General features: G+C 38.5%; 1 pseudogene; it reads right to left on the bottom strand.

Moving 5' to 3' along the window:
- Positions 1-24,397: 24,397 nt before the first annotated feature.
- On the bottom strand, positions 24,398-25,428 carry LOC134479625 (olfactory receptor 2Z1-like; annotated as a pseudogene).
- Between the last annotated feature and the right edge of the window lie 201 nt (positions 25,429-25,629).

Here is a 25,629-nt window from a genome sequence, read left to right as displayed (position 1 = left end):
ACATGCTGATCACTCATTGAACCAGCATCATTTGTTGAAAATGTCTTTTCTTCCCAATGGATGGTTTTGGCTTCTTTGTCAAAGATCAAGTATCTATAGGTGTGTAGGTTTATTTCTGGGTCCTCAATTCTATTCTATTGATCTATTGGTCTTTTTCTGCATTAAAAAATCAGTAGTCTTTCTCTACACGAAGGATAAATTGGTTAAGAAGGAAATTAGGGAGACAATGCCCTTTACAATAATCACAAATAATGTAAAATATTATTTGTATAAAATGTGTAATGAAACAAGTGAAAGATCTATATTAAAAGAATTGCAGGTTTCTGAAAAAAGAATTTGAAGAAGACCTCAGAAGATCATGGATCATGGATCCATGCTCATGGATCAACAGAATTTACATAATAAAAATGACCCTCTTACTAAAACCAATATATAGATTTAATGCAATCCCATCAAAGTTCCAACCCAATTCTTCACAGAGATAGAAAATTCAATTTTCAAATTTATCTGAAATAACAATAACCTAGGATGGTGAAAACAGTTTTCAACAATAAATGAACTTGTAGAGGCATCATCATTTTTGACTTCAAGATCTACTACAAGAGCAAGTGTGGTAGTGTCCACTTATAAGTGAGTACATACCATAAATGTCTTTTTGGGTCTGGGTTACATCATTCAGGGTGATATTTTCTAGTTCTACCCATTTGCTTCTGTGCAAATTTCATTATACCCTTGTTTTTAATAGCTAAGTAGTATTACTTTGTGTAAATGAACCACATTTTCTTTATCCTTTTTTCATTTGAGGGACACCTGGATCATTTCCAGTTTCTGGCTTCCAGGTTTTTTTAAAAAATCATTTAAATTTATTTATTTATTTATTTATTTATTTATTTATTTATTTATACACTCAAGATTTTATTCCCTTTCTGGTCCACCTATCTTCTCCTCCTCCACCCCCACACTTTCTCCCTCTCCACAATGATTTCCTCACCTCACCCAGCCCATCAGACCTCTAAACTTCCTGGGGTCTCCATTCTCTTGAGGATTAGATGCATCTTCTCTGACTGATCCGGGAGTCCTCTGCTGTATATGTATTGGAGGCGTCATCTTACCTGGTGCATGCTGCCGGTTTCATAATCCAGTGTATTAGAGATACCAGGGGTCCAGGTTAATTGAGACTGCTGGTCCTTCTACAGAGTTGCCCTCTTCCTTAGCTTCCTCGAACTTTTGCCTAATTTAGCCAGAGGTTTCAGCAGCTTCTGTTCATGGGTTGGGTACACGTATCTGCATCTGATTCTTTAAGCTGCTTGTTGGGTCTTTTGGAGAGCAGTCAGGGTAGTCCATTTTTGTGAATGCCCCATAGCTTCAGTAATGGTGTCAGATCTTGAGGCCTCCTTTTGAGCTGCATCCTACTTTGGGCCTCTTGCTGGACCTTCCTTTACTCAGGCTCTTCTCCATTTCCATACCTGCATTTCTTTCAGACAGGAATAATCATGTGTCAGAGCTTTGGCTGTGGGATAACAAATCAATCCCTCACTTGGTTCCATGTCTTTCTGCCAGAGGTGGATTCAATTAGTTCTGTCTCCCTACTGTAGGGTCTTTCATCTAGGGTATCCCCCACTTTGAGTTCTGAGAGTCTCTCACTTTACAGGTCTATGGTACATTCTAGAGTGTCTTCGCAATCTCCTTCCTCTCAAAGTTGCCTGTTTCTATCCTTTCTGTTGCTTCTCAGGGCTTCAGTCCTTTTCCTCCCTCCCAATACAAGATCATGTTCCCTTCTCGCCCACCCCTATTCTTTTTCCCTGGTTTCCAGTTTTTTTTCTTCACACACAGCAGTGTAAATGCCCCCATGAATCTTTTAAAAATTAAACTTAAGATGTGCACATGGCTTAAAAATATACCTATGGCTAACAGAGAAACTGTTTTCACAAAATTATTCACAAATTATTCATTCAACATACTAACCTTTATGGAGTAATTTGAGGCCCAAAAAGCTTTACTTTGCCAGGAGCAAAGGTCGTTCTCATACTCTTATTTTGATCACAAAGTAGTAGACAGAATATTGTACTTAAGCTCAGAAAATAAATGAATGGATAGAACTTAAAGAATTTAACAGCAATCAAAATAATAAAGAGAAAGTTCTTTGAAAATATCAACCACTGGACTCTGACCCCATAGGTAGCAATGAATATCCTAGTAAGAGCACCAGTGGAAGGGGAAGCCCTGGGTCCTGCTAAGACTGAACCCCCAGTGAACTAGTCTATGGGGGGAGGGCGGCAATGGGAGGAGGGTTGGGAGGGGAACACCCATAAGGAAGGGGAGGGGGGAGGGGGATGTTTGCCCGGAAACCGGGAAAGGGAATAACACTCGAAATGTATATAAGAAATACTCAAGTTAATAAAAAAAATATCAACCATAAAAATTCACCATTTTGATTAACCATTAAAATTAAGTGAAATAAAAAGAAAACAATCAATCAATAATATGAAAGCAAGAATGAAAAGGGAGAATGTAAGAGCAAGAGCTACCCTTTAAAGCAAAGACTAATGAAATATAGAAAACAACACAAACATCTAAAAATATGCTGTACAACAGATTACAGATTGTGAAAAATAATGAATCTCTTGATTTATATGACATTCAAGTGTTGAACTAAGATGATATAATTTATTTAAACACTTATAACAAGAATTGATATAGAAGCAGTAATAAAAATACTCTCATTTTTGTTATTTCTCTAATGAAGACATGAGGCAATTAACTGTATGTTAATAGGATACTTCTGATTCATGAATGGAATTAGGTCAGTTGACAACATTCCTGTGTGACTAGGAGGGGAAAAGTTATTATGAACTTTCACAATGAAACAGTTCTGAATGGTTCCCGTTTATCAACTATTAGTTCCTAGAAGCATACTGTATATTAATTTACCCTTAAAGGAGATTCTGTCAACACGGAAAATTAGGGGATAAATATCATTAGTACATAACACTCATTGTATTCGATTTGAAGATTATTATGTTTGGAGCCACATCAGTAATTACTGTGTCTTGTTTTCAGTTTGCCAGTGAACACATACCCATATGTTCTGGTAATGCTTTTTGCCATAGAAGAGATCAACAAGAACCCTAATCTTTTACCTAACTCTACCTTGGGATTTACCTTTCTTGGAGACCAGTGTGACATTACATCAACAAATCTCAATAACCTAAACATGCTCTCAAAGTCTGGTGAGATGAATCCTAATTATATCTGTGAGTATAGTTTCTGTGATGTAGCACTTACAGGACCAACATGGACAGTTTCTGCCTGAGTGGGAACACTCCTGCAGCTCTTCAAAATTCCACAGGTGATGTTAAGTGTAATGGGTAGAGTTTAAAACACATGTTCTTTCTTTGTTTCTTTCTTATTCTTCCTTCCTTCATTCTTTACTTGTTGATATTTTATTTATTTGTTTACATCACAAATGCTGATCCTTCACTGAGTCCTTTGCCATCCCTTCTCTGAGAGGGTGGGAACCCCTTGGGTATCTCCCCACCCTGGCATATCAAGTCTCTGTCAGATTAGGTGCTTCCTCTCCCACTGAGGCCAGATAGAGGATCCAAGACTACTGAGCTGCCTTTCTGTTTTATGTACATACATACATACATACATACACACACACACACACACACACACACACACACACACACACATATATATATGGTGGTGGGCCTCATTCCAAGCAGTGTAGGTTTTTGGTTGGTGGCTCAGATTCTGAGAACTGCCAGGGATTTAGATTTGTAGACCCTTTTGGTCTTCCTGCAAACTTTCCATCTTGTACTGGGCCTTCAGTGCATCCCCCAACACTTCCATGTGTGTCCCCTATCTTCTGTCTAATATTTGTCTGCGGGTAAATGCTTGTTTCCATCCACTGTTAGGTACAACAACTCAGAGGATAGCTATGCTAGATTATTGTCTGCAAGCATAAAAAATCATAATTTATAATGTCTGGGATTAATGCTTGCCCGTGGGATGGGTTTCAAGCTGGGCTGTTTATTGATTGGTCTTTCCCTCAGCCTCTGTTCCATCCCTGCATTTCTTTTAGATAGGATAAATTTTAGTTTGAAAGTTTAGTGAGTGGGTTGGTGTCCTTATCCTTCCACTGGGGGGTCTTGCATGGCTAAAGGAGTTGCCCTCTACAGATTCCATGCCTCTCCTGTTAGACATCTCAGCTAAGGTCAGCCACATTGACTTCTGGTAGCCTTCCCTATCCCAGGTCTCTGGGATTTCCTAGAGATCCTCCAAAGCAGCTAAAGATTTCCATTCCTTCCCCTGGTCCACTGGACCTTTCTCCTGTCTCTTTCTGCACCAGATACATTTTCTTGGAAAACCTTTTTCCAGCACTTTCCACTACTCTGAGGTAGTGTCTATCTTTGTTGCTGAGCTGTGTGTTTTTTGTATGCAGCAGAATGATGGATCCTGTTCACGTATTCAGTCTGTTAGTTTTTGTTGCTTTTTAATTGTGGAATTGAGTTTATTGATGTTGAGAGATATTAATGATCAATGATTGTTAGTTCCTGTCATTTTTGTTGTTGTTTGATGTGGTATTTTGTGTGTGTGTGTGTGTGTGTGTGTGTGTGTGTGATTCTCTTCTATTGTTTTTGTTATGAGATGATGCAATTCTTGTGTTTTCTTGGGTGTAGTTACCCTCCCCTTTTTTTTTGAATTTTCATTCTTATATTCTCTGTAGGGCTGGATTCATAGAAAGATATTGTTTAAATTTTGTTTTTTCATGGAATATATAGTTTTTTCCCATCTATAGTGATTGAGAGTTTGAGGGAGTATCATAGCCTGGTCTGGAAATTGTGTTCTCTTATAGTCTGTATATCTGTTTAGGATCTTTTGCATTTTAGAGTCTCTGTTTAGAAGTGTGGTGCAATTCTGACAGATCTGCTTTTATATGTTCCTTAGCCTTTTTCTCTTATAGCTTTTAATATTCTTTATTTTTTCATTATATTTAGTATTTTGACTTATATGTGGCATGAGAATTTTCTTTTCTTGTCCAACTATCTGGTGTTCTGTTGGCTTTTTTTAAAAAATGTATGTGACTATCTCTTTAGGTTAGGGAAGGTTTCCTTAATGATTTTGTCAAAGATGTTTTCTGGCCCTTTGCCCTGGAAGTTTTCACTCTCTTCTATTCTTACTATTCTTAGGGTTTAGTCTTTCCATTGTGTCCCAAATTTTCTGGATGTTTTGAATTAGAAGAAATTTACACTTGGCAGTTTCTTTGAGCAATGTATCAATTTCTTCTATGGTATCTTCTATACTATAAGAGATTCTCCCTTTCTTCTCTTGTATTCTGTTGGTAATGCTTAGGTCTGTAGTTCTTGCTCTTTTTCTTAGTTTTTACATCTTCAGGGCTCCCCCATTTGTCTTTTTTTATTGCTTCCATTTCCAATTTTAGGTCTTAGGCTGTTTTATTAATCCCCTTTACCTGTTTACATGTTCCTGCATTTCTTTGAGAGATGTATTTGTTTGCTCTTTAATGGCTTCTATATGTTCGATTTTGTTTTTAATGTGAATTATTTTCTCCTCTTTAAGGCTTCTATCACATTCATGAGATGGTAGCTAAGGCTACTGTCTTTCTTTTCATTTGTGTTTTGATATCTAAGGCTTGCTGGAGTAGGAGAGATGGGTTCTGATGTTACCATATTGCTTCAGCTTCTGTTGATTATATTCTTGACTTGCTTTTCACCATCTAGTTGTCTCTGGTGTTAGCATGAGTGTCCTACATTGAAACAGTACTCCTTCCAGGCAGGTGGGGCTGTATGTTTTGGGTTTGAGCAGACTTCCTTAGAGCCAGGAAGGGCTGTGGACTGGGAAGTGGTGTGATGATCTGTGAATGCTGTGTGCCATGTTAGAACCAGAGTCTTGGGAGATAGCCAGAGGTATAGAGTATGGCATGATATGCTGCCCCCTGACCATTGCTGCTACAGGTTTGGACTGGAAGGAAGATGGAACTCTGGCTGCTAGGCTTGGTTCCCTGCAGGGGTGGAATAGTGGCTATGCCTCATCTCTGGGTGTCTGGTTAGAGCCTACCGCTTAGGAGGCTGATACAGCTGTGGGTTGGTGTGCTGTGTGCTGCTTCGTGTCTCTCTGGTTTGAGCTCAGTCCAGAAGCATTCAGAGCTCAGGAGATGCTGATTGTAGATATTTCAAGAATCCTGAGATAGTGTCTTTGCAGATTTGCATAACCATAATGGTTTACAAAGAAGAGAAAAACCCATCTTTGCCTTAACCAACTAGGCCTGGTTTTTTTGTCTTTGTTTTTGTTTTGGAGACTTTTTATGACTGCTTCTACTTCTTTAGCAGTTAAGAGACTAATTCAATGCTTTATCTGATCCCAATTTGACTTTGGTTCCTGGTATCTGTCTATCATTTAAAATGTAAATAAAATGAAAAAGAAAACTCTTCTCATGTAATATTAATGCTTTAAATTTGAAAGAAAAATGCTAAATTTAGAAATAAGAATTTTATAGACTATGGAGAAAGGTCAGTAGTTTTCCAACTTACTGGAAGGAAAATATTATTTCAATGTGGTAAACAAATAGTCCTTTCTCCTATTTGCAAATGAGGCTTTTAAATTTCAGATCTTAAAGTTAACTTCTTGCCAGTGTCATTTCTCATGTTACTTCTGGTATTCTGTTTTATTTAGGTTACATATGGACCATTTCATGATAGTCTGAGTGACCGTGATCTGTTTCCTCATTTATATCAGATCGCACCAAAGGACACTAGCCTCGTTCTTGCCATGGTATCCTTGATGATTCATTTCCTCTGGAAATGGGTGGGACTGGTTATCTTAGATGATGACCAGGGTGTTCAGTTTCTCTCAGATATGAAAGAAGAAGTGAAGACAAACGAAATTTGTTTAGCTTTTGTGAATATGATCCCAGCAAACATGCAGTTATACATAGAAAGGGCTGAGACTTATTATTTTCAAATAATGACATCATCAGCAAATGTTGTCATCATTTATGGTAATGTGAACTCTACTCTAGAAGTGAGCTTTAGAAGATGGGAAATGTTAGGCATATGGAGATTGTGGATCACTACCTCACAATGGGATGTCATCTCAAGGTCAAGAGACTTCACCATTGACTCTTTCCATGGAACTTTGTCTTTGTCACACCATTATCAGGAGATTTCTACTTTTAAGCATTTTATTCAGAAAACAAACTTTTCTGCTTACCCAGAAGCTGTTTCTCTGGTGAGATTGGGATGGACCTATTTTAACTGTTCAGTGTCTGTATGTGAATGCAAAACACTGAATCATTGCTTATCTAATACTATATTGGAATTATTACCGTGGCACAGTTTTGACATGGCCATGAATGATGAGCGTTACAACATATATAATGCTGTTTATGCTGTGGCCCATGCCTTTCACAATATGCGTCTCCAACAAGTAGATATAAAAGTATTGGAAAGTTGGGAAGGGCTAATTCCTAGATGCATGCAGGTAAATATGACTCTAGGTTGTTTCAAGTTGACATTTAAAATAAACATACTCCACCTCAATTAGTATCTAAATTGGATACCAACATCTTAGTTACAAACTGGGCAAGGATGAATCCCAGTATTTGAAAGGAAAAAATATCCCTCGTTAAACATATATATATATATGTGGCTAATGAGCAAAGCCAAAAGACCATAAGGTTTATGTTAAGTGAGAGACTCAATACACATAAATTAAACACATACATACACACACACACACAATGTTATTTTAACATGTTTGTTAATTACTTTGCATTAAAGAATTTTGAATGAGAGATTAAAGAGTAAAAAAATATCCTCCACAAAAGTGTTAGTCCTTAAAGTGTTAGTATAATTAATAATAAGGTTATGCATTTTTAGGTAAATGACTTTCTGAAGAATGTAAGACTTATCAATCCTATAGGAGACCCAGTGAATATTAATCAAGGAAGAAATTTAGATGCAATGTATGACATTTTCAACGTTTTGAATTTTCCACAAGGTTATGTACTAAAGGTGAAAGTAGGACAGTTTTCTCCTTATTTTGCACATGACCAACAACTCTTCTTATCTGAAGACATGATAGAGTGGGCCACAGGAAGTAGACAGGTAGGTTGCCTCAAATTTTAATTTTAGTCAAACTTCTAAGCAGCACTTTTTGGTTGTATTTATTTCCTTTTCCATTTTTGAGGATTATATATTTTCTTGAATTAATTTACATATTCATGCTATTATGTAGCAGAATCCATGTTTACATATTGGTAACATTGCATTTTATATTAAAGTATACTGAAAATAAGTTCATTTATATGTCAATATTTTGAAAAATACTATATATGGAAGGAGAAAGTGATATCTGTTATTTACACATATTTTTCTCAGTTTTCCACTTCGGTGTGCAGTATGCCTTGCCATCCTGGTTTCAAGAAATCCCATCAGGAAGGAAAAGCAGACTGCTGTTTTGATTGTTCCCGATGTCCTGCAAATGAGATTTCCAACACAACAGGTCATTGCATGGTTTGGGAGGAAATTCTTCAGACTGACTATCTTGTTCCACATGCATTATGTATATGAAAAAGCCTGAAAGGAACCTTAAAGATAAAATCTCCTTTTATTTTAATCAATTTATATGATAAGTAGTATTTCCCCTAGATAAAACACTCACACTATTGCTTCAGTCACATTTCTTGACTATTACTAGACCCATGTAAGGGTGTATTTTTTCAGAGAAATAGGCTTGAGAGCTAAATATTATGGTAAGTATTACTTTTCTCAGAAATTTCACATATTTTATTACTTGTTATTGTTTCTACCAATATGTAGATCAAACTGAAAATACAAATCATTCATAGCCATATCATACTAATTCCCAGATAGGTTACTGAAAATGATCTGGTGCTCAAAGATTCTATGTTCAGTTTAATAAATATGCATTCTTTTGGTGGTCAATTATCCTGTCAAGCATAAAATCAATGGATATGCTATATTTTATGTTGTCATCTTGTTCACAGGTCAGTGATGAAAGTAACACATGGAAATAAAATTTGTGATTAAGGCATAAAACTGACATGAATATAAGCAAATCAGCTATGAGATGACATAAATAGTTGTGGTTACATGCTTGTGAGGCAAGAGTCAGTTTTTAAATTAATAATATTGATTATATATTAGGTGATTGAAGTAATTTTTAATAGTATAATTATAAAAAATTAACTATTAGAAAATATTATGACTAGAAATATATTAAAAATTAATGTAGTTTAAAGTCAAAGGTAAATCCAGATGTAGAGATATCACATGGAAAAAAGATGATCTATTTTTTTTTTGTAAAGGCTTTAAGATTGGTTTATATAGTAGAAAATAATTTTTATATTTTCAGTACTATTTATATAAATTCCCTTTATTCTTTGATCCTGCTTTTTTTATTAGATATATTTCTTTTTTCCCATCTTTATTAGATTGGGTATTTCTTATTTACATTCCAAATGATTTTCCCTTTCCTGGTTTCCAGGCCAACATTCCCCCAACCCATCTCCCTCCCTTCTATATGGGTGTTCCCCTCCCCATCCTCCCCCTATGACTGTCTCCCTCCAAGAATCCTGTTCACAGGGGGTCCAGCCTTGACAGGACAAAGGGCTTTCCCTTCCACCACTGCCCTTACTACGTTATTCATTGCTCCCTATGCAGTTGGAGCCCAGGGTCAGTCCAAGCATAGTGTTGGGTAGTGGCTTAGTGCCTGGAACCTCTGTTTGGTTGGCATTGCTGTTCATATGGGGTCTCAAGCCCCTTCAGCTCTTTCACACCTTTCTGATTCTTTCAGTAGGGGTCCTGTTCTAGATGGGCTTTGCTGCTGTTATTCGCCTATGTATTTGCATATTCTGGCTGTGTCTCTCAGGCTAGATATACATATGCTTCCTGTCAGCCTGCACTTCTTTGCTTCATCCATCTTATCTAACTCGGTGGCTGTATATGTATGAGCAACACGTGTGCAGGCTCTGAATAGGCATTCCTTCAGCCACTGTTCTAAACTTTGTCTCCCTATCCCTGCCCAAGGGTATTCTTTTTCCTCTTTTAAAGAAGGAGTGAAGCAACTGCATTTAGGCCAGCCATCTTGAGTTTCATGTGTTCTGTGCATCTATGGTAATTCAAGCATTTGGGCTAATAACCACTTATCAATGAGTGCATATCATGCGTGTTTTTCTGTGATTGGTTTACCTCACCCAGGATTATATTTTACAGTTCTATCCATTTGTCTATGAATTTCATAAAGTCATTGTTTTTGATAGCTGAGTAGTATTCCATTGTGTAGATGTACCACATTTTCTGTATCCATTCCTCTGTTGAAGGGCATCTGGGTTCTTTTTAGCTTCTGGCTATTATAAATAAGGCTGCTATGAACATAGTGGAGCATGTGTCTTTTTTATATGTTGGAGCATCTTTTGCGTATATGCCCAAGATAGGTATAGCTGGGTCCTCAGGTAGTGCAATGTCCAATTTTCTGAGAAACGTTCAAACTGATTTCCAGAATGGTTGTTCCAGTCTGCAATCCCACCAACAATGGAGGAGTCTTCCTCTTTCTCCATATCCTCGCCAGCATCTGCTGTCGCTGGAGTTTTTGATCTTAGACATTCTGACTGATATGTGGTGGAATTTCAGAGTTGTTTTGACTTGCATTTCCCTTATGATTAAAGGTGTTGAACATTTCTTTAGATACTTCTCAGCCATTCAACATTCCTCAGTTGGGAATTCTTTGTTTAGCTCTGAACCCCATTTTTTAATATGGTTATATGTCTCTCTGAAGTCTAAATTAGTGAGTTCTTTGTATATTTTGGATATAATCCCTCTATAAGTTGTGGGCTTGGTAAAGATCTTGCCCAATATGTTGGTTGCCATTTGGTCCTAACAACAGTGTCCTTTGTCTTACAGAAGCTCGCAGTTTTATGAGATCCCATTGTTCGATTCTTGATCTTAGAGCATAAGCCATTGGTGTTTTGTTCAGAAAATTTTCTCTAGTGCCCATGTGTTCGAGATTCTTCCCCACTTTTTCTTATATTAGTTTGAGTGTATCTGGTTTGATGTGGAGGTCCTTAATCTAATTGGACTTAAGCTTTGTACAGGATAAGAATGGTTTGATCTGCATTCTTCTACATGCTGACCTCCAGTTGAACAGCACCATTTGCTGAAAATGCTATCTTTTTTCATTGGATGGTTTTGGCTCCTTTGTCAAAAATCAAGTGACCATAGGTGTGTGGGTTTATTTCCTTATGTTCAATTATATTCCACTGGTCTATCTGCTTGTCTCTGTACCAATAGTATACAGGTTTTTTTTTTCACTATTGCTCTGTAATACTGCTTGAGATCAGGGATAGTGATTCCTCCAGAAGTCCTCTAATTGTTGATGATAGTTTTAGCTGTCCTGGGCTTTTTGTTATTCCAGTTGTATCTGCAAATTGTTCTATGTAACCCTAAGAAGCATTGGATTGGAATTTGGTGGTGAGTGCATTAAATCTCTAGATCACTTTTGATCAAATGGGCATTTTTACTATATTAATCCTGCCAATCCATGAGCATGGGAGATCCTTCCATCTTCTGAGATCTTTGATTTCTTTCTTCAGAGGCTTAAAGTTCTTATAAAACAGATATTACACTTGCTTGGTAAAGTCACCCCCATGTATTTTATATTATTTGGGACTATTATGAAGGGTGTCATTTCCTTAATTTCTTCCTCAGCTTGGTTCTCTTTTGTGTAGAGGAAGGCTACTGCTTTATTTGAGTTAATTTTATGCCCAGCTACTTTGCTGAAGGTGTTTATCAGTTTTAGTAGTTCTCTGGTGGAACTTTTGGCATCACTTAAGTATACTATCATACCATCTGCAAATTGTAATATTTTGACTTCTTCCTTTCCAATCTGTATCCCTTTGATCTCCTTTGTTGTCTGATTGCTCTGGCTAGGACTCTGAGAACTATAGTGAATAAGTAGGGAGAGAATGGGCAGCTTTGTCTAGTCCCTGATTTTAGTGGGATTGCTTCAAGTTTCTCTCCATTTTGTTTAATGTTAGCTACTGGTTTGCTGTATATGGCTTTTACTATGTTCAGGTATTGGCCTTGAATTCCTATTCTTCCCATATCGTTTATCATGAAGGGGTGATAAATTTTGTCACATGATTTCTCAGCATTTAATGAAATGATCAAGTGGTTTTTATCTTTCAGTTTGTTTATATAATGGATTACATTGATGGTTTTCCATATATTAAACCATCCCTGCATGCCTCGGATGAAGCCTACTTGGTCATAATGGATGATTGTTGTGATATGTTCTTAGTTTCAGTTTGCAAGAATTTTATTGAGCATTTTTCCGTCGACATTCATAAGGGAAATTGGTCTGAAGTTCTCTTTCTTTGTTGGGTCTTTGTGTGGTTTAGGTATAAGAGTAATTGTGGCTTCATAGAAGGAATTCAGTAACTCTCATTCTGTTTCAATTTTGTGGAATAGTTTGGATAGTATTGGTATGAGGTCTTCTATGAAAGTCTGATAGAATTCTGCACTGAACACATCTGGACTTGGGCTCTTTTTGGTTGGGAGACTTTTAATGACTGCTTCTATTTCTTTAGGAGTTTTGGGATTGTTTCAATGGTTTATCTGTTACAGATTTAACTTCAGTGCTTGGTATCTGTCTAGGAAATTGTCCATTTCCTCCAGATTTTCATGTTTTGTTGAATATATGCTTTTGTTGTAGGACCTGATGATTTTTTAAATTTCCTCTGACCCTGTTGTTTTGTCTCCCTTTTCATTTCTGATTTTGTTAATTTGGACACACTCTCTGAGCACTCTGATTCGTCTGGCTAAGGGTTTATCTATCTTGTTGATTTTCTCAAAGAACCAACTTTTGGTTCTGTTGATTCTTTGTATAGTCCTTTTTCTTTCTTCTTGGTTGATTTCAGCTCTGAGTTTCATTATTTCTACTGCCTTCTACTCCTCTTGGTCATATTTGCTTCCTTTTGTTCTAGAGCTTTTAGGTGTGCTGTCAAGCTGCTGATATATACTCTCTCCTGTTTCCTTCTGCAGGCACTCAGAGCCTTGAGTTTTCTTAACACAACATTCATTGTGTCCCATTAGTTTGGGTATTTTTTACTTTCATTTTCATTAAATTCTAAGAAGACTTTTCTTTGATTCTTTATTTCTTCCTTGACCAGGTTATCTTTGAGTAGAACATTGTTCAACTTCCATGTATATGTAGGTATTCTTCCCTTATTGTTATTGAAGAGCAGCTTTATCCCGCTGTTGTCTGAGAAGATACATGGGATTATTTCTTTCTTTCTGTATCTGCTGAGGCCTGTTTTGTGACCATTCATATGGTCAATCTTGGAGAAATTACCACTAGGTGGTGAGAAGAATGTATATCCTTTTGTTTTAGGGTTGAATGTTCTATAAATATCTCTTAAGTCCATTTGATTCATAACTTCTCTTATTCTGTCTATGTCTCTGTTTAATTTGTTTCCATGATCTCTCCATTGATGAGAGTGGGGTGTTGAAATCTCCTATTATTATTGTGTGAGGTGCAATGTGTGCTTTGAGCTTTAGTAAGGTTTCTTTTTTGTATGTAGGCACCCTTGTATTTGGAGCATAAATATTTAGGATTGAGAACTCATCTTGGTGGATTTTTCCTTTGATGAATATGAAGTGTCCTTCCTTATCTTTTTTGATGATTTTGGTTCAAAATCAATTTTATTCGATATGAGAATGACTACTCCAGCTTGCTTTTTCAGAACATTTGCTTGGAAAGTTGTTTTCCAGCCTTTTACTCTGAGGTAGTGTCTGTCTTTTTTTCTGAGATGTATTTCCTGTAGGCAGCAAAATTCTGGGTCCTCATTACATATCTATTTTTTTAATCTGTGTTATTTTCTTGGTGGATTGAGTCCATTGATGTTGAGAGATGTTAAGGAATAGTGATTGTTCCTTCCTGTTATCTTTGTACTTGGATGTGAGATCATGTCTGTGTGCTTGTCTTCTCTTTGTTTTGTTGCAAAACGATTGTTTTCTTGCTCTTTCTAGGTTGTAGCTTGCCTCCTTTTATTGGGCTTCATCATTTATTTACCTTTTAGGGCTGGATTTGTAGAAAGATATTGTGTAAATTTGGTTTTGTCATGGAATGTCTTGGTTTCTCAATCTATGTTAATTGAGAGTTTTGGTGGATACAGTAACCTGGGCTGGCATTTTTATTCTCTTAGGTTCTGTATGACGTCTGTCCAGGATCTTCCAGCTTTCATAGTCTCTGGTGAGAAGTCTGGTGTGGAACTTCCAGGGACTAAGCCACTACCCAAAGACTATACATGGACTTACCCTGGACTCTCACCTCATAGGTAGCAATGAATAGCGTAGTAAGAGCACCAGTGTAAGGGGAAGCCTTTGGTCCTGCTAAGACTGAACCCCCAGTGAACGTGATTGTTGAAGGGAGGGCGGTAATGTGGGGAGGATGGGGAGGAGAACACCCATATAGAAGGGGAGGTGGAGGGGTTAGGGGGATGTTGGCTCAGAAATCAGGAAAGGGAATAACATTCGAAATGTACATAAGAAATATTCAAGTTAATAATAATTTAAAAAAAGAAAAAAAAAAGAGAAGTCTGGTGTGATTCTGATAGGTTTGCCTTTATATGTTGCTCGACCTTTTTCCCTTGATGCTTTTAATATTCTTTCTTTGTTTAGTCCATTTCGTGTTTTGACTATTATGTCACGGGAAGTTTGTTTTTTGGTCCAATCTATTTGGAGTTCTGTAGGCTTCTTGTATGTTTATGTTCATCTCTTTCTTTAGGTTAGGGAAGTTTTCTTCTTTGATTTTGTTGAAGATATTTACTGGTCCTTTGAGTTGGGTATCCTCACTCTCTTCTATACCTATCATACTTAAGTTTGATCTTCTCATTGTGTCCTGGATTTTCTGTATGTTTTGGGCCAGTAGCTTTTCCTGTTTTACATTATCTTTGACACTTGTGTCGATGATTTCTATGGACTCTTCTGCTCCTGAGATTCTCTCTTCTATCACTTGTATTCTGTTGGTGATGCTTGTATCTATTGCTCTTTGTCTCTTCCTTTGGTTTTCTATATCCAGGTTTGTCTCCCTTTGTTTCCTTTGTTGTTTTTATATCCATTTTCAATTCTTTCACCTGTTTGATTGTGTTGTCCTTTAATTCTTTCATGGATTTTTGTGTTTTCTCTCTTAGAGCTTCTACTTGTTTACTTGTGTTTTCATGCATTTCTATGAGGGAGTTCTTTACATCTTTCTTAACGTCCTCCATCATCATGATCAAATGTGATTTTAAATCTAGATCTTGCTTTTTCGGTGTGTTTGGGTATTCAATGTTTTCTTTGGTGGGAGATTTGGGCTCTGATGATGACATGTAGTCTTCGTTTCTGTTGCTTGGGTTCCTGCACTTGCCTCCTGTTATCAGGTTGTCTATTTTGTTACCTTGTACTGCTATTTCTGACTTTGGCTTGACTGTCCTTTAGGCCTGTGTGTCAGGAGTGCTGTAGACCTGTTTTCCTGTTTTCTTTCAGGAACAGAGTTTTCTGCTTTTGGGCATGTAGTCTTTCCTGTCCACTGGCTTTCAGCTGTTCCTGTGGGCATTTGTCCTGTGTCCACCTGGCAGGTCACTTGGAGTAGAAAAGTTGGTCTTATATCTGGTCTCGGGCTTTAATTTGCTTCTCAGGGCTTGGTTTCAGCTCTCTGTGAGGGCAGCAAGCAGAAGGGCCTACCCCTACTTCTGGGTCCCTGTGCTCAGGGTGCCCTGATGGCGCTAGGTGCTTTCCTCTAGAGTCAGAAATGTGGGCAGAGATTAGTCTCCTCTGGCTTTCCAGATGTGTCTGCCCCTCTGAAGTTCTAACTCTCCCTCATGTGGGATTTGGGTGCAGGGAACTGTTTTAACCGGGTCCATTCAGATCTGGGCGCAGTCTGGACTCCAAGGCTCCTGCAGCTTGACTGCCTCTATCTTCCTGTTCCCAGAGGCCCTATACAGTTTCCTCTTGGGCCAGGGATGTGGGTAAAGGTAGGCAGAAGTGACGGTCTCTCCTGACCTGTAGTCTCAGGACTGCCCACATGTCTGGGCGATGAGCTCTCCCACGGGTCTTGGGAGCAGGGAGCTGTGGGCCAGGATCAGAGAGTTTTGGGGTCAGCTAGAAACTGGAAGTGTCCAGTCCCAGAGGAGTTTTGCCTTTGTGTGTCCTGAGTCCAACAGACAGGTCACTTGGGGCAGAAAAGTTGGTCTTACCTCTGGTCTCAGGTCTGAAGTCACTCCTCAGTTCTTGGTTTCAGCTCTCCATGAGGGTAGCAACCCGATATATTTTTTTACTTACATTTTAAATGCTATTCCCTTTCCCAGTTTCCTGTCCATAAGCCCACATCCCATATCACTCCCCCATATGGGTATTCCCCCCATCCACCCCCCTTACTACCCATATTCCCCTGCACTGGGCGTCCAACCTTGACATGACTAAGGGGAACTTCCACAGGTGCCCCAAGAAGGCTATTCTCTGTTATATATGCTGTTGGAGCCTTGGGTCAGTCATGTATAGTATTTCCGTAGTAGTGTAATCCCTGGAAGCTCCATTTGGTTGGCATTTTTGTAAAGATAATCAATATTAATGAGCTGTTGTGAAGTGGTTAGCATATAATGCCAGAAGAATAAGGGCTAAGGATAATACAGCATATGAAAGATGTCATATAATTTTTATGATTATGATACTATCCCATAAATATACAGCTAATGTTAATTAATTATCAACTCACTATTGACTACATATAACATTATTGGATAGAATTTTTTCATATTTTTATTTACTGTTAATATTCTATAGGAGTTCTAAAATAAGACTTCTGATATGTATATGATGTTAATTATGATATGCCTAAACATAAATGCAATGCATATACCTATGATTTTAATCAATATTATTGAGTAAATGAGAGACTATGTGAAAAAATATATTTCTCAGTGGAAAGCATCAATATTGGACATATATAATTCTTCAATTTAATGTAACATGTGTGAATTACAATAAAAGTAACAAAACATATCAAAGTGGAATATAAAACTCCTAGGAGGGAAAATTATTCCCATTTCTCTTACTATGTGTCATCTCAATTTGGTAGAATTTAGAAAATTATTTCTTTTATATTGCTTTTCCATGAAGTTCTTCTTTCATTTGTATGTTAATACAAATCAACTTTTACAATTGTAGAACTGAAAGATATGTAAATGCCATGCCTCCCTAAAATGAATACGTGTAAACAAAACCCAAAGTGGTGGAAATGTGAAGTATCTCTTTGTAAGGCAATAATTTCACATTATCTAAACTTTGAGCAATAGAATCTTTATCCCTGATAAACAGAATTTTAAAGGGAGAGATTCCTATGTCCCTATGACCATATGAAAACAGACCCATAGGTTTCAGTTTGTTTGTATAATGGATCACGTTGATGGTTTTCTGTATATTAAACCATCCCTGCATGCCTGGGATGAAGCCTACTTGATCATGGTGGATGACTGTTTTGATGTGCTCTTGAATTCAGTTTTCCAGAATTTTATTGAGTATTTTTGCGTCGATATTCATAAGGGAAACTGGTCTGAAGTTCTCTTTCTTTGTTGTGTCTTTGTGTGGTTTAGGTATAAGAGTAATTGTGGCTTCGTAGAAGGAATTCGGTAGGGCTCCATCTGTTTCAATTTTGTGGAATAGTTTGGATTATATTGCTATGAGGTCTTCTATGAAGGTTTGATAGAATTCTGCACTAAACCCGGCTGGACCTGGGCTCTTTTTGTTTGGGAGACCTTTAATGACTGCTTCTATTTCCTCAGGAGTTATGGGGTTGTTTAACTGGTTTATCTGTTCCTTATTTAACTTCAGTACCTGGTATCTGTCTAGGAAATTGTCCATTTCCTGAAGATTTTCAAGTTTTGTTGAATATAGGTTTTTATAGTAAGATCTGATGATTTTTTGAATTTCTTCTGAATCTGTAGTTATGTCTCCCTTTTCATTTCTGATTTTGTTAATTTGGACGCACTCTCTGTGTCCTCTTGATAGTCTGGCTAAGGGTTTATCTATCTTGTTGATTTTCTCAAAGAACCAACTTTTGGTTCTGTTGATTCTTTCTATGGTCCTTTTTGTTTCTACTTGGTTGATTTCAGCTCTGAGTTTGATTATTTCCTGCCTTCTACTCCTCCTGGGTGTATTTGCTTCTTTTTGTTCTAGAGCTTTTAGGTGTGCTGTCAAGCTGCTGACATATGCTCTTTCCTGTTTCTTTCTGCAGGCACTCAGCGCTATGAGTTTTCCTCTTAGCACAGCTTTCATTGTGTCCCATAAGTTTGGGTATGTTGTACCTTCATTTTCCTTAAATTCTAAAAAGTTTTTAATTTCTTTCTTTATTTCTTCCTTGACCAGGTTATCATTGAGTAGAGCATTGTTCAATTTCCACGTATATGTGGGCATTCTTCCCTTATTGTTATTGAAGACCAGTTTTAGGCCGTGGTGGTCCGATAGCACGCATGGGATTATTTCTATCTTTCTGTACCTGTTGAGGCCCGTTTTTTGACCAATTATATGGTCAATTTTGGAGAAAGTGCCACGAGGAGCTGAGAAGAAGGTATATCCTTTTGCTTTAGGATAGAATGTTCTATAAATATCCGTTAAGTCCATTTGGCTCATGATTTCTCTTAGTCTGTCGACATCACTGTTTAATTTCTGTTTCCATGACCTGTCCATTGATGAGAGTGGGGTGTTGAAATATCCCACTATTATTGTGTGAGGTGCAATGTGTGTTTGAGCTTTAGTAAGGTTTCTTTTACATATGTAGGTGCCCTTGTATTTGGGGCATAGATATTTAGGATTGAGAGTTCACCTTGGTGGATTTTTCCTTTGATGAATATGAAGTGTCCTTCCTTATCTTTTTTGATGACTTTTAGTTGGAAATTGATTTTATTTGATATTAGAATGGCTACTCCAGCTTGCTTCTTCTGACCATTTGCTTGGAAAGTTGTTTTCCAGCCTTTCGCTCTGAGATAGTGTCTGTCTTTGTCTCTGAGGTGTGTTTCCTGTAGGCAGCAGAATGCAGGGTCCTCGTTGCGTATCCAGTTTGTTAGTCTATGTCTTTTTATTGGGGAGTTGAGGCCATTGATATTGAGAGATATTAAGGAATAGTGATTATTGCTTCCTGTTATATTCATATTTGGATGTGAGGTCATGTTTGTGTGCTTTCATTCTCTTTGTTTTGTTGCCAAGACGATTAGTTTCTTGCTTCTTCTAGGGTATAGCTTGCCTCCTTATGTTGGGCTTTACCCTTTATTATCCTTTTAGTGCTGGAGTTGTAGAAAGATATTGTGTAAATTTGGTTTTGTCATGGAATATCTTGGTTTCTCCATCTATGTTAATTGAGAGTTTTGAAGGATACAGTAACCTGGTCTGGCATTTGTGTTCTCTTCGCGTCTGTATGACATCTGTCCAGCATCTTCTGGCTTTCATACTCTCTGGCGAAAAATCTGGTGTGATTCTGGTAGGTCTGCTTTTATATGTTATTGACCTTTTTCCCTTACTATTTTTAATAGTCTTTCTGTATTTCCTGCATTTGGTGTTTTGACCATTATGTGTTGGGAGGTGTTTCTTTTCTGGTCCAATCTATTTGGTGTTGGGAATCTCTGGAAGTGGCTCACACCATATGTGGGGGAGTGTATAAGAGTCTATGGGGGTAAATTTAGATGATATTCTTACCAGAGGGTGTTACAGACACTGAAGTGTCCACCTCCTGTAGATAATTATATTTGTAAAGAGCATGTGGGTTCAGATTTTCAGGACTTACATCATAGTTTACAACCATGCATAGCTTCAGTTAAAAAAAGACAGATTGTTTTCTTCTGATTTCCACAGGAAATAGACACATATGTGGTATAATACAAATATTCATGTAAAACATTTGTATATATAAAGGACTTCCAGAGGAGAGAAGGGGACATCAATTCATCCACAAAACCTTTAATCCAAAATTTGCCTGGACTAAAGACAAAGATAAATATAAATATGGAGCAGGTATAGAGAGATAAGTCAACCAATGACTGCCCCAACTTGAGACCAATCCTTGAGAGAGCCAACCCCTGATACTCTGCTATGCCTGCAGATATTCACCTAGCAAAACAACAATAAAAGGACTTCAGGGGGAATCTCTATCCCTGAACTCAAGCAGAATTACAGAGCAATAGTGATAAGAACTGCATGGTATTGGTACAGAGACAGACAGATAGACCAATGGAACAGAATTGAAGACCCAGAAATGAACCCACACACCTATGGGCACCTCATTTTTGACAAAGGAGCCAAAACCATCCAACGGAAAAAAGATAGAATTTTCAGCAAATGGTGCTGGTTCAACTGGAGGTCAACATGTAGAAGAATGCAGATCGATCTATGCTTAGCACCCTGTACAAAGCTTAAGTCCAAGTGGATCAAGGACCTCCACATCAAACCAGACACACTCAAACTAATAGAAGAAAAACTAGGGAAGCATCTGGAACACATGGGCACTGGAAAAAATTTCCTGAACAAAACACCAATGGCTTATGCTCTAAGATCAAGAATCGACAAATGGGATCTCATAAAACTGCAAAGCTTCTGTAAGGCCAAGGACAGTGTGGTTAGGACAAAACGGCAACCAACAGATTGGGAAAAGATCTTTACCAATCCTACAACAGATAGAGGCCTTATATCCAAAATATACAAAGAACTCAAGAAGTTAGACCGCAGGGAGACAAATAACCCTATTACAAAATGGGGTTCAGAGCTAAACAAAGAATTCACAGCTGAGGAATGCCGAATGGCTGAGAAACACCTAAAGAAATGTTCAACATCTTTAGTCATGAGGGAAATGCAAATCAAAACAACCCTGAGATTTCAACTCACACCAGTGAGAATGGCTAAGATCAAAAACTCAGATGACAGCAGATGCTGGCAAGGATGCGGAGAAAGAGGAACACCCCTCCATTGTTGGTGGGATTGCAGACTGGTACAACCATTCTGGAAATCAGTCTGGAGGTTCCTAAGAAAATTGGACATTCCACTACCTGAGGATCCAGCTATACCTCTCTTGGGCATATACCCAAAAGATGCCCCAACATATAAAAAAGACACGTGCTCCACTATGTTCATCGCAGCCTTATTTATAGTAGCCAGAAGCTGGAAAGAACCCAGATGCCCTTCAACAGAGGAATGGATACAGAAAATGTGGTACATCTATACAATGGAATATTACTCAGCTATCAAAAACAATGACTTTATGAAATTCGTAGGCAAATGGTTGGAACTGGAAAATATCATCCTGAGTGAGGTAACCCAATCACAGAAAAACACATATGGTATGCACTCATTGATAAGTGGCTATTAGCCCAAATGCTTGAATTACCCTAGATGCCTAGAACAAATGAAACTCAAGACAGATGATCAAAATGTGAATGCTTCACTCCTTCTTTAAAAGGGGAACAAGAATACCCTTGGCAGGGAATAGAGAGGCAAAGATTAAAACAGACACAGAAGGAACACCCATTCAGAGCCTGCCCCACACGTGGCCCATACATATACAGCCACCCAATTAGACAAGATGGGTGAAGCAAAGAAGTGCAGGCTGACAGGAGCCGAATGTAGATCGTTCCTGAGAGACACAGCCAGAATACAGCAAATACAGAGGCGAATGCCAGCAGCAAACCAGTAACTGAGAATAGGACCCCCGTTGAAGGAATCAGAGAAAGAAATTGAAGAGCTTGAAGGGGTTCGAGACCCCATATGTACAACAATGCCAAGCAACCAGAGCTTCCAGGGACTAAGCCACTACACAAAGATTATACATGGACTGACCCTGCACTCTGACCTCATAGGTAGCAATGAATATCCTAGTAAGATCACCAGTGGAAGGGGAAGCCCTGGGTCCTGCTAAGACTGAACCCCCAGTGAACTAGATTGTTGGGGGGAGGATGGCAATGGGGGGAGGATAGGGAGGAAAGCACCCATATAAAGGGGAGGGAGAGGGATTGGGGGATGTTTGCCCGGAAACCGGGAAAGGGAATAACACTCGAAATGTAAATAAGAAATTCTCAAGCTAATAAAAAAAAACTATCTTCTAAGAGGCTTTATCCAGCATCAGATGAAGGCAGATACATTGACCCACAACCATACATTAGGTGGAACTCACAGATTTTTTTGAAGAGTGGGGGATAGAATTGAGTAAGCCAGAGGTGTCAACAACACCAAAAAGAAACCTACAGAGAAAAATAACTTGGGACCATGAAGCTAACAGAGACCAGCCCAGCAAGAAAGAAGCAAGCAGCAGTGGCTGTACCCATGTAGGGTTGTAGTTCCACATCTGCTCTACCTCAGTGTATGGCCACTTGGGGAAGTGGAATGTGAGAGTTTGACTGCACTTACCCCATTGTGCTACTTGGTGTTGGGCCACAGGGATGCGCAGACACACTGCTTCAGGGGTGTGGGAAAGCTCGAGCTGGTTCAAGGGACCCAGGGGCCTGCAACAAAGCTGGGGCTATGGGGTTCTCACATTCTTGGAACATCAAGGTTCTGCTGGGAGTTGCAGAAGGGCAAAAAAAAAAGATGAGGGCCTGCAGGCTGCATCTAGACTCAGAGCCAGGGCAAAAGGAGAGCTCAGGCTAGCCCCAGTGGAGAGAGTCCTTGACTTGATGACAGCAGCCTTGTGGCTGGGAGTGCAGAGAGGCCTTCTACAGGAGACTAGACAGCAGCTAGGCCTTCTCCATGGCACCCCATGACAGATCTCAATGAAAAGAGGCAGTCTATGATTATAAACAGTTTATTGTCATGGTGGAAATTGGATACATAAAATCATAACCCACTTCTCAGGGTGGCCTTAAATTAAATACCTTTTGCAGGAAATAATGTATGGGAAGGGAAGCTTACTGGCATGCGCTCCGGATCTCTAGGAACCTTATTATCATGGAGAATTCTTTTTTGAGACTATTTTACTGTGGTCATACCCCTTTTCCTATTGTCTTAGACTGAGACATTAGAGATGTCTCATCTATATGTAGAAGGGCTTGGGACATTGCCCATACATGACTGATGGGGACAAATCTATGGGTGGTGATGGCTGTAGCTATGTGACAAGGACCTGGTGCCAGGAGCAGGTGAAACTCCTAATATCCCTTTAAGATCTCTGGGACTTCAAATCTTTAGCTCAACCTTAGTAGGCTTCCACTCATGGCTCACAGCCCTGCATACCCAGGGTCCGTACACTTGTACATTTGTAGCAATTGGCCCTACATATTTGAGGCAACTGTGCAGCTTGGCCTTGTGGCAACCCTAACAAGCCGAGTGGGGCTGTATCAGTCTCTGTTCCCTGCCATTGGATCCTCTTACTCCTACCTCGAATGCCTGGTTGGGCTCAGTGGGATAGGATGTGCCTAGTCCTGCTGGGACTAGGTGTCACAGGGTAGGATGGTATTCAAGGGAGGAGCCCCCCTTCTCTGAGGAGAAGAGGATAGGGCAACAAATGGGGGCAGAATGGGACTTGGAGAAGAGGAGGAAGGGTAGCTGTGATAAGGATATAAAGTGAATAAAAAAGTAAATTTGAAAAAGATTTTTACTTGAACTATATGTAATGCATTTTATAATCACATTACATCAACAAAGTACACAGATTTTTTTGTTCAACATTGGTCTTTGTCCAAATGCTGGACATTTGGTTTGCTACAAAGTTAATTTAATAGCAATCCCTTGAATAAATATTAAATGGTATTGATTAAGGTAGCAACCAGCTCAACAAACTTCAAATTTTCAAACAGTACTTTATAAATATTATTTGATTGGTGTGTATCATCATAACGTAATTATCCATATCTTTAAAAAATCTAGTGCACACCAAACATTGCCAAATCAAGACAACAGACATTGCCCTTCCATGTAGACATGAATTTTCACATAAACACTTTGAATTGTTATAATGACCACTGATCTATGTGTCAATCAATCATTCTAGTGACTGTAGGCTGCACTTTTTCATAAATGTGACAACTTCAAGCTGTAACTATGGTATGTTTGTTACCCCTCATGAACTACTTTTGTGTCTTATTTTTCCTTTAATTTAAATTTCATTTGTTTCTAAATATCATAGTTGTCATCAGCACAAACTAACATGCTTAATTGAAGACTGAGTCAGTAGATAGAATTTTTTAATGCCCAAAGCATCAATTTAACAATAGAAATACGAAACTTTCCAAAATAGTGCATTTCATCTATGAAGACATTTCAATACCAGAGAGATTATAAATTAAAACTGACTGACACTCTTATCTGTACTTCACATAATCGCAATGAGAGTTAGGGTCCACAAGTCCTTTGTAGTTGTACTACAGATAGAAAAAAATTAGAAATTTAGTGGGATTAATCACCATTTGAATTGCTCTTTCAGTTTCATATAATTGTCACTCGTTTGTGTCCAAATCTGCTGATAATTTTAGCAAAGCAATGTGCAACTCTCGGTTCCTCAGACTGTAGATGAGAGGGTTGAGAGTAGGGGTGACAAGGCCGTAGAAAGGTTGATCATGTTGTCTTGATGTGGGCTGTGGTATGAACCAGGTACCATGTATATGAACACTGCTGCACCATAAAAGAGTCCAACTACTGTCATAAGTCAAGACCACGTAGTAAAGGCCGTATTCTGGGCCTCCTGTGAGTGCATGTGCAGAACTACCCTCAAAACATGGCCATGTGAAGCAATGATGAATAAAAGGGGGAACATAAGGATCAAAACCCCAGAGATGGACAGCGCAATCTCATATGTAGAGGTATCTGAACAGGAAAGTTTTAGCAGGGCTGGCACCTCACAGAAAAAGTGGTCTAAAATTCGAGAGGCACAGTAGGAAAAGTTCAGTGTTATAGAAGTCTGTATGAGTGCATTGAGCACACCTGCTAGCCAGGAAGAGGCCAGCATAACTAGATACACTTGATATCTCATGAGTATAGGGTACTGCAAAGGATGGCACACTGCCACATAGCGGTCATAAGACATGAGGGCTAGTAGGACTCCCTCAGCTACACCCATCATGGTCAGGAAAAATAGTTGTGCTGCACAACCTGCAAAGGATATAAAACTTTGTTCTTAGGAAAGTCTGATACCATATTGGGTATGGTGATCAGGGAGAAACAAATATCTAAGAGCGAAAGCTGACTGAGCAGGAAGAACATGGGGGTATGTAGCTTAGAGTCAATCTGGATCAATAAGAGTAGAATAGTGTTTCAGAGAAGGCCAATGATAAACATGGCAGCCACCAGAGAGAAAAGGAGTTCAGGTGAACCTGATCTGCTGGAGACTCACAAAAATAAATTTGGAGAACTCTGATTGGTTCACAGGCTTCTTCATGTCTAATGTACAATGCTTAACTCAAGGAACAACAGCTGTATCAAGAAACCCAAAATGGCAAGTCACTTGCACCTCTCATGAAGATTTCTCTCAAGTTTTAGTGGCTACTTGGGTAGTCATCCTGAGAAAATGTATACATCCACAGGTAAAATGAGTAAGAGAGTGGAGCCTTGTTCAGTTAATAATGTTTGTTAGATACAG

The sequence above is a fragment of the Rattus norvegicus genome, chromosome 7 (genome assembly GCF_036323735.1).
Source record: "Rattus norvegicus strain BN/NHsdMcwi chromosome 7, GRCr8, whole genome shotgun sequence".
Classification (NCBI taxonomy): Eukaryota; Metazoa; Chordata; class Mammalia; order Rodentia; family Muridae; genus Rattus; species Rattus norvegicus.
The sequence above is the reverse complement of the archived record's forward strand: the minus strand, read 5'-3'. Positions and strand labels throughout refer to the sequence as shown.